At 37.5% G+C, this 12,829-nt stretch overlaps 1 pseudogene; it reads left to right on the plus strand.

Moving 5' to 3' along the window:
* Window positions 1-1,359: 1,359 nt before the first annotated feature.
* The window catches only part of LOC132229680 (cilia- and flagella-associated protein 300-like), a 154,496-nt pseudogene continuing 143,026 nt past the window's right edge, over window positions 1,360-12,829 (plus strand).

Here is a 12,829-nt window from a genome sequence, read left to right on the forward strand (position 1 = left end):
AGAGAGAGAGAGAGAGATAAAATGCTAATTATGTATATATGGGTGGACAAAAGTAGGTTTACAATTGTGAGTATGCAAAATTGAGTTTATTTTTATATTATTATTTATTAATGATTGTATTATTTATTTGTATTACAACTATAAATCTCCTTTTGTCAACCCCACGTATTTATGACCATGTAAATAATTATAATGAATGACAATCACCTTTTAGGATTCACATTATTCATTAAATTGGAAAACTCTAATGGCATATTAGACACTATCATTATGTATAGAAGACCCTTCACATTTGGTAGTGATGCTTGAAACATTTCTGTCACATCTCTTTAAGTTTTGTCAACAATCCTAAGAGATTGACCTTACTCAATGGCCTTTCTTCCAAAATAATGCAGGTGTGAGACTTCCCAAGGCTACTGATATCAATTTGTATAGAGCAGAGTCATTGCAACAGAGAGGCTAGGCCAGTGAGATGACAGGTCAATGGTCTGACTACAGCTCTTGGATTGGTGTGAGGCTCAATACAAATTTTTCCAGTCATAAATGAGAAAAAGGAAAGAAAGAACTATTTTAGAGATAATGCCTTTCCTAATTCAGACCATATGGCCATTCAGTTTGAAAATTATGGAGATGATAGGAGGCAGTTATCTTCTTTAAAAAATATATATTTTATTGATTTTTTACAGAGAGGAAGGGAGAGGGATAGAGAGTTAGAAACATCGATGAGAGAGAAACATCTATCAGCTGCCTCCTGCACACCTCCCACTGGGTATGTGCCAGCAACCAAGGTACGTGTCCTTGACCGGAATCGAACCCGGCACCCTTCAGTCCACAGGCCGACGCTCTATCCACTGTGCCAAACCGGTCAGGGCAGTTATCTTTTTTTTTTTAAGGTGATTATTTAGTAAAATAAGTTTCTCTTGGCATATCTAGTTTCCCAATTAAAAAAAAAAAAAAGCTAGTTTGTGAAATCCTGAAATATAGAAACCACCAAGTTAAGCTGAGTTAAGAGGTTCACTCCACACATTAGTCTCCTTGAGTGGGTGATTGATTAAATTTATGGCTCATCAGAGCAAAGCACAGCAAAGCAAAGCAAAACAAACAAACAAACCAAACAACAACACTTGTCATGATCCATAAACATCACTAGCAACAGACAGTTAACAAGAAATTTCTGAACCCAAATTGTCTACCATCTTCATATAAAAATCTAGCTGTTTTTATAAAGGTTTGCCTATTAAGATATTATTATGTTTTGGCTTTGTTTGGTTTCTTTTTAAAGACTATGTGTAGTTGATATGTAAGGGGTAAAAAGCCACTACTGAGATAAAGCTGTCCTGCTCTTGCAGGAAAGCCATAATGGAAGGTGGAGATATAGATGATGAAGGAGATATGGAGAACACGGAAACTCAGATGTGCAGTCATTCAGACTTTTCTTGCCAAGACTTTTCTAATGGTCAGGAAGAGCTGTGCATGCTGCCACAATGGGTGAGATGACTGGGAATCAACAGTAGGAAATCAGCCAAAAGGCAGTGGAATAGTGTTCTTTAGAAGCCTATCGAAAAACCGGGAAAGCTGTGCTACATCCCCTTTCTGGTGAGAAATACTCCTTAATTATAACTGACCCAACAGTAAGTGCAGTTCTCACCACTCTTGGTTATCACTAGAAGAAATTGGTCTGAGGACCTGAGTAAGAGAGCAATGGCCAGGGAAAACTTTTAGGTAATGATAGACATCTTGATGCTTAGATAGTCTTTTTAATTTAAAATCATGCTTTAAACTAGATTTCAACTTCTAATTGAATTTCTATGTCATAGGGTCCATAGATGTGCTTGAAGGGCATCTGAAAAATACTTGAAACTTCACAAAAATTTTATTTTCAGATATGTTTTTCTTGAGTTAATGTCCACCACTTTAATTACTTTATATTTCTGCTCTGTGTTTTAAAATATTTCTTCTATTTGATTGCCTGTGCTATTATTATTCATGCTCAACAAATGATTATTCTCACTTTTAGTTGATATACTGACTTTGGTAGGATGGGGTGGGAGGAGATACTAGAATAATATTTTCTGTGCTATAATAAATCTCCTTGAATATTTATATTATTGTTGTTTTTGCTTAAGTTGTCATCTATATATTCTAAAAATTGTATTTCCCCAGTAACTACTTTGGGGTGTTATTCCAGGATGTCTTCTGGTTGCTGGTTCTCTTTACATGCATTTTTCCTTACCTAATTATGACTCTATTTATCCTTATGTGTTAGGTCAATAGTTTTTTTTTTTTTCAGCCTCCAAAAGAATGAGTGTTTTTTGTATCTGCAGAACAATGATGGGAAATGTACACCCTTCTCTTGAGGGCATTATGTGCTTCTGCTTTTTCCCAGCAGTGAGAGTTGTCCACAGCATCAAGGAAAAGAATCAATTCAGGCTTTATGTAGCTCTATCCCAGTTCTTCCAGGGCCAAACAGGACCTTCTAGAACACTATCCTCTCAAAACACACACACACACGCACACACACACACACACACACACACACACAGCTCTTCCTTGGGAGAGACAAAAGCAATTTTTAGGCCAACCTCTCTGGAAAACAGAGTCCCAAACCTTGTCCCAGGCTTCTTTCTCTGACTGGCTCCATCTGGCTCACAGATAACAAAGTACTGAGCTTGTTTTGTTATCCAGAAATTTCAGCTAGTTTCTCTGCCCTGAAAAGGTAGTTAAATGATGTTACAAGGGGGAAATGAGTTTTCAAACTGCCACCAACTCCCATCATCTTTTCAAAGGCATCTGTGAAAAAGAAGTTAAATTATATAGTGAAAAAATCATTAGAAGAAATAATGAGTTCTCATTAAGTATTCACTTAATGAAAAAGAAGACAGTAAAGGAAAAAACAGAAGGACAAAAGAGACATGTAAACTGGCAGACATAGATTCAATGCTTAATCATAAAATAAAAAATATGAATATGTTAAACAATTCAATCAAAAGGCAGAGATTACCAGACAACATTAAAATCTCTTAATCCATGAGCACATAACTTATAAAGCTATAATTCCAAAGCTATGTGCTGTTTATTGGAATCAAAATTTATATTCAAAGACAGAAATAGGTTAAAAGTAAAAGAATGAAAAAAGATATATTATAGCCATAAAAAATACAACATGGCTCTATTAATATTAAATGAAATATACTTTAAAATAAATATTACTAGAAATAAAGAAGGATATTTTGTAATGATTAAAGGGATAACTTATCAGGAACTTACAGCACTTATAACATGTATGCAGAACCCCCAAAAATTTGAAGCAAAACTACTGAATTGAAGGGGGAAATAGAGGATTCAACATGAAGGGTTAGTGACTTCACTATCTTACTTTTCATCTGTACAACACAACTAGGTAGAATATCAGAAAATATTTAACTTGGACAACACTAGAAACCAACTAAATCTAATAGTCATTGGAAGAACATTTCACCCCAAACTAGCAGAATATACATTTTTCCTAGGCACACATGTGGAATTCATAAAACAAGCCACAATAAGTATTAAAAGATTAAAATTATACTAAGTATGTTTGATGATCACAATGGAATGAAATTAGAAAGAAATAACAGAAGAATATATAGAAAATTAATAAACATGTAGAAATTAACACTCTCCTAAGTAACAGATGGGTCAAGAATACATCACAAATAAATTGGAAAATATTTTTACATATATGTAAAGGAAAACAGAACATAATGAAACTTAAGGGATGAAATGAAAGCAATTATTTGAGGAAAGTTTATAGCTGTAAACACTTTATTTTTTATTTTTTTAATATTTTCAACAATAAAGAATTATTTATTTATTTATTATTTTTTTTTTATTGCTTAAAGTATTACAAAGAGTATTACATATGTCTTCTTTTTTTTCCCCCCCGCCCTTGACAATCCCCTGGCCTCCCCTACCCCCCAGTGTCTTATGTCCATTGGTTATGCTTATATGCATGCATACAAGTCCTTTGGTTGATCTTTTACCCACCCCCCTCCTGCCCTCCCACCCTTCCCGGCCTTCCTGCAGTAGTTTGACAGTCTGTTCGAGGCAGCTCTGCCTCTGTATCTATTTTTGTTCATAAGTTTATAATGGTCTTTATTATCCAGAAATGAGTGACATCATGTGGTATTTTTCCTTCATTGACTGGCTTATTTCACTTAGCATAATGCTCTCCAGTTCCATCCATGCTGTTGCAAATGGTAAGAGTTCCTTCTTTTTTATAGCAGCATAATATTCCATCATGTAGATGTACCACAGTTTTCTAATCCATTCATCTACAGATGGGCACTTAGGCTGTTTCCAGATCTTAGCTATGGTGAATTGTGCTGCTATGAACATAGGGGTGCATATATCCTTTCTGATTGGTGTTTCTGGTTTCCTGGGATATATTCCTAGAAGTGGGATCACAGGGTCAAATGGGAGTTCCATTTGTAGTTTTTTGAGGAAATTCCATACTGTCTTCCATAGTGGCTGCACCAGTCTGCATTCCCACCAGCAGTGCACAAGTGTTCCTTTTTCTCCACATCCTCTCCAGCACTTGTCATTTGTTGATTTGTTGATGATAGCCAGTCTGACAGGTGAGAGATGGTACCTCATTGTTGTTTTGATTTGCATCTCTCGGATGATTAGTGACTTTGAGCATGTTTTCATATGTCTCTTGGCTTTCTGAATGTCCTCTTTTGAAAGGTGTCTATTCAGATCCGTTGCCCATTTTTTTATTGGATTGTTTATCTTCCTTTTGTTAAGTTGTATGAGTTCCCTATAAATGTTGGAGATTAGGCCCTTATCAGATATGACATTGGCAAATATGTTTTCCCATGCAGTGGGTTTTCTTTTTGTTTTGTTGATGGTTTCTTTTGCTGTGCAGAAGCTTTTTATTTTGATGTAGTCCCATTTGTTTATTTTCTCTTTCGTTTCCAATGCCCTAGGAGCTGTATCAGTGAAGAAACTGCTTCGGCATATGTCTGAGATTTTGTTGCCTTTGGATTTTTCTAGTGTTTGTATGGTTTCCCGTCACATATTTAAGTCCTTTATCCATTTTGAGTTTATTTTTGTGTATGGTGTAAGTTGGTGGTCTAGTTTCATTTCTTGCATGTATCTGTCCAATTTTCCCAACACCATTTATTGAAGAGACTATCTTGACTCCATTGTATGTTCTTGCCTCCTTTGTCAAATATTAATTGAGCGTATTGGTTGGGGCTTATTTCTGGGCTTTCTATTCTATTCCATTGATCTATATGTCTGTTCTTGTGCCAGTACAAGGCAGTTTTGAGAACAGTGGCTTTGTAATACAGCTTGATGTCTGGTATTGAGATCCCACCTACTTTGTGCTTTCTCAGGATCGCTGCAGCTATTCGGGTTCGTTTTTTATTCCAGATGAATTATTGGAGCGTACGTTCTAGGTCTTTGAAATATGCCATTGGTATTTTAATGGGAAGTACGTTGAATTTATAGATTGCTTTGGGCAGTATGGACATTTTAATGATGTTGATTCTACCAATCCAGGAACATGGTATGTTCTTCCATCTCTTTATGTCTTCCTCTATCTCTTTTTTCAACGTCCTGTAGTTTTCTGAGAAGAGGTCTTTTACCTCTTTAGTTAAGTTTATTCCTAGGTAGCTTAATTTTTTTTGGTGCAATGGTAAATGGGATTGCTTTTTTAGTCTCTCTATCTGCACATTCACTATTGGTGTATTGAAATTCCATAGATTTCTTGGCGTTAATTTTGTATCCTGCTACATTGCCGAATTCTTTTATTAAGTCTAATAGTTTATTGATGGAGTCTTTAGGGTTTTTTAAGTATAATATCATGTCATCTGCAAATAAGGACAGTTTTACTTCTTATTTTCCAATTTGGATGCCTTTTATTTCTTCTACTTGTTGAATTGCAATGGCTAATACTTCCAGTACTATGTCGAACAGGAGTGGTGAGAGTGGGCATCCCTGTCTTGTTCCTGTTCTTAGGGGAAATGGTGTTAGTTTTTGTCCATTGAGTATGATGTTGGCTGTGGGTTTGTCATATATGGCTTTTATTATGTTGAGGTATGATCCTTCAATTCCCAGTTTCCTGAGAGTTTTTATCAAAAATGGGTGTTGAATTTTGTCAAATGCTTTTTCTGCATCAATTGATATGACTATGTGGTTTTTTTTCTTTCAATTTGTTTATGTGATGTATCACGTTTATTGATTTGCGGATATTGTACCATCCTTGCATCCCTGGGATAAATCCTACTCGATCATGGTGTATGATCTTTCTGATGTACTGCTGGATCCGATTTGCTAAGATTTTGTTGAGGATTTTGGCATCTATGTTCATGAGGGATATTGGCCTGTAATTCTCTTTCATTGTGTTGTCTTTACCTGATTTTGGTATTAGGGTGATGCTGGCTTCAGAGAATGAGCTTGGAAGTGTTCCTTCCTCTTAGATTTTTTTGTAGTAGTCTGAGGAGGATAGGTTTTAGTTCTTCCTTGAATGTTTGGTAAAACTCCCCTGTGAAGCCGTCTGGTCCTGGCTTTTGTTTGCTGGAAGCTTTTTGATGGCTGCTTCAGTTTCTTCCATAGTTATTGGCCTATTGACATTTTTAGATTCTTCCTGATCAAGTTTTGGAATGTAGTATTTTTCTAGGAATATGTCCATTTCCTCCAGGTTGTCTAGTTTGTTGGAGTAGAGTTGTCCATAGTATTTTTTAACAATCATTTGTATTTCTGTGGGATCTGTTGTTATTTCGCCTCTATCATTTCTGATTTTGTTGATTTGGGTCCTTTCTCTTTGCTTCTTGGTGAGCCTGGCTAGAGGTTTGTCAATCTTGTTTATCCTTTCAAAGAACCAACTCTTGGTTTCATTGATTTTCTGTATTGTTTTTTGGTCTGTATGTCATTTATTTCTGCTCTAATCTTTATTATCTCCTTCCTTCTGCTCACTCTGGGCTTTTCTTGTTGCTCTCTTTCTAATTCTTTGAGCTGTAGATTTAGATGATTTACTACCATTTTTTCTTGCTTGTTGAGATAGGCCTGTAGAGCTATAAACTTCCCTCTCAGGACTGCTTTCATTGCGTCCCAAAGGTTTTGGATTGTTGTGTTTTCATTGTCATTAGTTTCCAGGATGTTTTTAATTTCTTCTTTGATCTCATTGGTAACCCAATCAATATTTAATAACGTGCTATTCAGCTTCCAAGTGTTTGAGTATTTTGAGTTGTTTTTATTGTAGTTTATTTCTAATATTATGGCCTTGTGGTCTGAGAAGATGCTTGGTATGATTTCAATCTTCTTGAATTTGGGGAGACTTTGTTTGTGACCCAATATTTGGTCTATTTTTGAAGATGTCCCATGAGCACTTGAGAAGAAGGTATATTTTGTGGCTTTGGGGTGAAGTGTTCTGAAGATGTCAATTAAGTCCATCTGATCTAGTGAGTCATTTAGGATTGCTGTTTCTTTGCTGAGTTTTTGTCTAGTGGATTTATCCAGTGATGTCAGTGGTGTATTAAAGTCCCCTACTATGATTGTATTGTTGTCGATCTCTCCCCTGATATCTTCCAGGAGTTTTCTTATGTATGTGGGTGCTCCTGCATTGGGTGCATATATGTTTATCAGGGTTATATCCTCTTGTTGTATTGATCCCTTTAGTATTATGAAGTGGCCTTTCTTATCTCTTGTTATGGCCTTCACTTTGAGGTCTATTTTGTCTGATATAAGTATTGCTACCCCAGCTTTTTTTTCATTTCCATTTGCCTGAAAGACATTTTTCCATCCCGTCACTTTCAGTCTGTGTGAGTCCCTTCTAATGAGGTGGGTCTCTTGTAGACAGAAAATATACGGGTCATGTTTTTTTATCCATTCAGCCACTCGATGTCTTTTGATTAGACCATTTAGTCCATTTATGTTTAAAGTTATTATTGAAAGGTACTTGTTTGTAGCCATTTCTTTTTTTTTTTTTGTGGCTGTTTTCTTTCTGGGCTTTTTAGTTCTTCTTTTTACACCAGTCCCTTTAAGCATTTCTTGCATTGCTGGCTTGGTGGTGATAAACTCCCTTAGCCTTTTTTTGTCTGTGAAGCTTCTTATTTCCCCTTCAATTTTGAATGATAGCCTTGCTGGATAGAGTATTCTTGGATTCAGTCCTTTGCTTTGCATCACTTTGTAAATTTCTGTCCATTTTTTTCTGGCCTGATGTGTTTCTGTTGAGAAATCATTTGATAATCTGATGGTTGATCCTTTGTAGGTAACTCTCTGTTTCTCTCTTGTAGCCTTTAAGATTCTGTCTTTGTCTTGTACATTTGCCATCGTTATTATGACTTGTCTTGGTGTGGGTCTTTTGGGGTTCATCTTGCCTGGGACTCTCTGTACTTGTGTAACTTTTTTCTTCCCCATATCTGGGAAGTTTTCTGACATTATTTCTTCAAATAGATTTTCTAATCCTTGATGCTCTTCTTGTCCTTCTTGCAGCCCTATTATGTGTATGTTACTTCGTTTCATGTTGTCCCGAAGCTCCCTTAGGCTCTCCTCCTGCTTTTTAATTTTTTTCTCCAGTTGCTGTTCAGATTGAGCTAGTTTCTCTGCCTTATCTTCTAATTCACTAATTCGATCCTCTGCTTCTTCTAGTCTGCTGTTGAAACTCTCCATGGTGTTTTTGATTGTAGCTATATCACTTTTCATTTCTTCCTGATTCTTGCATAGGTTGTTGATTTTCTCATCCATCTGGTGAATGAATTGTACAACCATTATTCTGAATTCTTTTTCTGTCATGTTGCATGCTTCAACTTCATTAATGTCCTTTCTTGGAGACTCCTCATTGTCTTTCCTCTGGGTGTTGTTTCGTCTCTTCATTCTGATTATCTCCCGATGGTTCAAATGTCGAGTTGTGTGGGCCTGGGCCGTGTGCAGTGGGAGCCTCCCACCACCCTAGTGTCACTGAAGAGCTCTGACACTAAGATGTGTGGTTGTTGTGGGTTGGTGGGAACCAGGCTCGCTCAGAGTCAGTGTTGTCAGAACTCTATGTGGCCTCATATGCGCCCTTAGAATCAGGGACCCTGCCTGCACCGTGCTGAAACAGAGACCCCCCTGAAGCGTGTTGAAAACCAGAGCCCCCAGTATCAGAGTCTCTGTTGCTTCCGCGACCTTGCCTTGAGAATCAGGGTCCCTGTGTGCCCTAGCACCAGGAATTGGAGTCACTGGCTCTTAGTGTGAATGCACAGGAAATCAGGATCTCAGGCGCAGGTGAAAAGAAACACAGTCAAGTCACCAGTGCTTGGTGCTGCCACCTGCCCAGAGAATTGGGGTCCCTGCGCCTGTGGTACGTGGGACAAATTCCAGGTGTTCACGGGATTGCTCCCAGCCCAGGGCTCAGAAGCTGGCATTGCGCCTAGGCTCAGTTCCTGGGGTTCGCACGTTTGCTTCCAGCCCAGGGCTCAGAAGCTGGCAGTGCATGTAGGATCAGTTCCAAGGTGCTCCCACTTCCAGGCTAAAGTTCCTGGAGCGCTGAGGCCCCCGCAAGGGGTGGGTCTATCAGTTAGTTACTCTGGCGCTGCCTGCAAGCCTGCGGGAAGGGGGGATGGGCTCTGTTACTCACGGATCTGCTGCGGGGATTTCTGAACTTTTGGTGTCCTCAGGTCTGTAGCTGTGGTCACAGGTCTCTGTCCCCGGTGGCTGCAGGGTCCTGGTATGCGTCTGAGATCAGACTGGGTGGTGCTGAGGCCAGGATCCTAGTATCAAGCAGCTCTGTTTCCCAAGATGGTGTGGTCGCCGTGCCTGTGCTGGCCGCCCAGGAGTGTCCGCGCAGGGAGCAGGACTCCTCTGCCTAAGACTGCCCGGTTTAGCAGCCCCTTAGAAGACCTGCAGAATCTAACTGTCCCTAGCTCATGTACACACACCACATGTGTCCACACACTCCTCTTTCACTTCCTTGCGCTCTCACACTCTCTCCCTCCCTACCTTCCTGCTGGTCACCATTTTTTCAATCAGCTGTAAACACTTTAATTAAAAAGAAGAAAAATCTCAAATTAAAAACAAACCTTTCACCTTAATGAAAGGGCGAGGGCTATGCCCTCCATCTTACCCTGGATCCTCCATGTTGGGGCAGAGGCCATGTGCTCAGAAGAGTGCCTTCTTCCCGGAAACCCAGGCCCCTGCTGGCCACGCCTGGGATTTCTTTGAACTAGCCAATGACAAACAAGGGATGTGCGTGCCATAGAGATGACCACATCCTGTGTAAGAAGACCCGACTTGGCGCCTGGCCAATCGGCAGGGCCCACAGCTAGCTCCCCCCCCTCACTATTAAAGCCCTGATTTTCTCATGAGTGGGACTCGGTTTTCCGGTCGCTGCATCGACTGGAGGCCCGGGTCGGGTTAGCTAACTCAATAAAGGACCTTCTGCTTTTGCATCGGACTGGCTCCCTGGCGTGGTATCTTGGGGATCTTGAATTCTGGGCATAACACTTAAGACACTTAAAAAAAGAAGAGCAAACTGTACCTAATGAAGCAGAATGAAAAAATAATGAAATAGAGAACTGAAAAACAGAGAAAACAAAGGCAAAAGTTGATTTTCTGTAAAAAATCAACAAAATTGACAAAGTCATGACCATGAGTTAGGCAAAGTTTTCTTTGATATAAAGCCAGAAGCACAAGTAGCAAAAGAAAAAAATAGATACATTGAACTCCATCAAATTTAAACATTTTGTGCTTCAAAGGAGACCAGCAAGTGAAAAGATAACTCAGAATTAGGGAAAATATTATTTTCAAAACATGTCTGATAAGAGACTTGAATATGAAGTGTATAAGGAACTCTTTAAGCTAAATAATATAAATATAAACAATCTAACTTACAAATAATAAAAGCAATTGAACAGACATTTCTCCAAAGAATGGCCAGTGAGCACATAAAAAAATGCTTGACATCATTAGTCATCAAGGAAATGCAAATAAAAACTCCAATTCATTATAGTTTTACAACCATTAAAATGATTATAATACAAAAACCCAGGAGTCTGCTCTTAGGTATATGCTCAAGAGAAATGAAAACATATTCTTACACAAAAATTTGTACATAAATTTTCATAGCAACATTATTCATAATAAAAAAAGTTGCAATGACCCAAATATTCATAAACTGATAAATGGATAAACAATTGTATTATAGCCATATAATGGAATACTATTCAGCCATAAAAAGGAATTAAATATTAATATATACCATATGAATGCACCTTAAGCTGTTGAAAGAAGTCAGAAAAAAGTCAACATTTTTTATGGCTTTGTTTACATATAATATCCAATTAGAATAGGTAGCTATAGAGACAGAGAGTATATTAGTGGTTGCCTAGGGTTGGGGAGAAACAAATTGAGGAATGACTTAATGGGTATTAGGTTTCTTTTTAGGGTATTAAAATATTCTAAAATTATATTATAATGATTGTTATACAACTCTGAATTTTCTAAAAGCCACTTAACTGTACACTCTAAATAGGTGAATTTTATAATATTTAAATTATATTTCAATAAAGCTGTTTTATATGTATGTACTAATGTATGTATGGTATATCTACTATTTTTTCAGGCACTATACAAGGGGCTGAGGATATACTGTCGAAAAAAATATTTACATGATTTATGAAGTCTTACTAAATATATACAGTAATCAAGATGGTGTGGTATTGGTGGAGAACTAGACATAAAGATAAAGTAGAAAAGAGAACCCATAGTTATATTAATAGAAATACATTTAACTGTTTTGAGGAAGATGCAAAAACAATTCAATGGATGAAGTGCTTTTCAATGAATGGTGCTGGAGCAATTGGACATTTTTTGTTACTTCTTCCTCCCCTCCAAACGAAGAACCCTAGCTTAAACTTCCCACTTCATACAAAAATTGACCCAAAATGGATCATAAATTTACATGTGAAATATAAAATAATAAAACTTTTAGAAAAAATGGTAGAAGAAAATTTTTAGGATTTAGGGAGAGGCAATGATTGTTAAGATTTGACACACAAAAAAACTAACCATAAACATAATCGATAAATAGGTTCTCATCAAAATTAAAAACTTTTGCTCTGTGAAAGACTGTATGATGGTTAAATTTACTTGTCAACTTCACTGGGCCAAAGGGTGCTCATATATTTGATCAAACCTAATTCTGGGTGTGTCTCTAAGAGTGTTTCTGGATATGATAAACAATTGAATTCGTAGACCTAGTAAAGAAGATTGCACTCCCTTAAATATGGGTGGGCCCCATTCAATAAATCCAAACCAAATAGATTTTTTTTTTTAAAAAGGCTGGGTTTTTGTATTATAATCATCTTAATGGTTGTAAAACTATAATGAATTGGAGTTTTTATTTGCATTTCCTTGATGACTAATGATGTCAAGCTTTTTTTTCTGTGCTCACTAGCCATTCTTTGGAGAAATGTCTGTTCAATTGCTTTTCTTATTTGTAAGTTAGATTGTTTATATCTATATTATTTAGCTTAAAGAGTTCCTTTAAGCTTAATTGACCTCTATGTACTACCTTGAGCTGGGCATTGTTTTGTTTGTTTGTTTTTCCTGCCTTTGGACTTGAACTAAAACATTGGCTCTTTTGAGGTCCTAAGCCTGTCAGCTTCAGATTAGAACTTATACCGTTGGTTCTCCTGGTCTTCAGCCTTCAGACTTGGACTGGGATTGCACCATTGGATCTTCTGTGTCTCCTGCTGGTTGACTCTAGATCTCAGGATTCTCAATCCCCATAATCATGTGAGCCAATTCCATACGATAAATATCTTTATACATTGGTTCTATTTTCTCTAGAACCCTAACACACCCT

The sequence above is a fragment of the Myotis daubentonii genome, chromosome 3 (genome assembly GCF_963259705.1).
Source record: "Myotis daubentonii chromosome 3, mMyoDau2.1, whole genome shotgun sequence".
NCBI lineage: Eukaryota > Metazoa > Chordata > Mammalia > Chiroptera > Vespertilionidae > Myotis > Myotis daubentonii.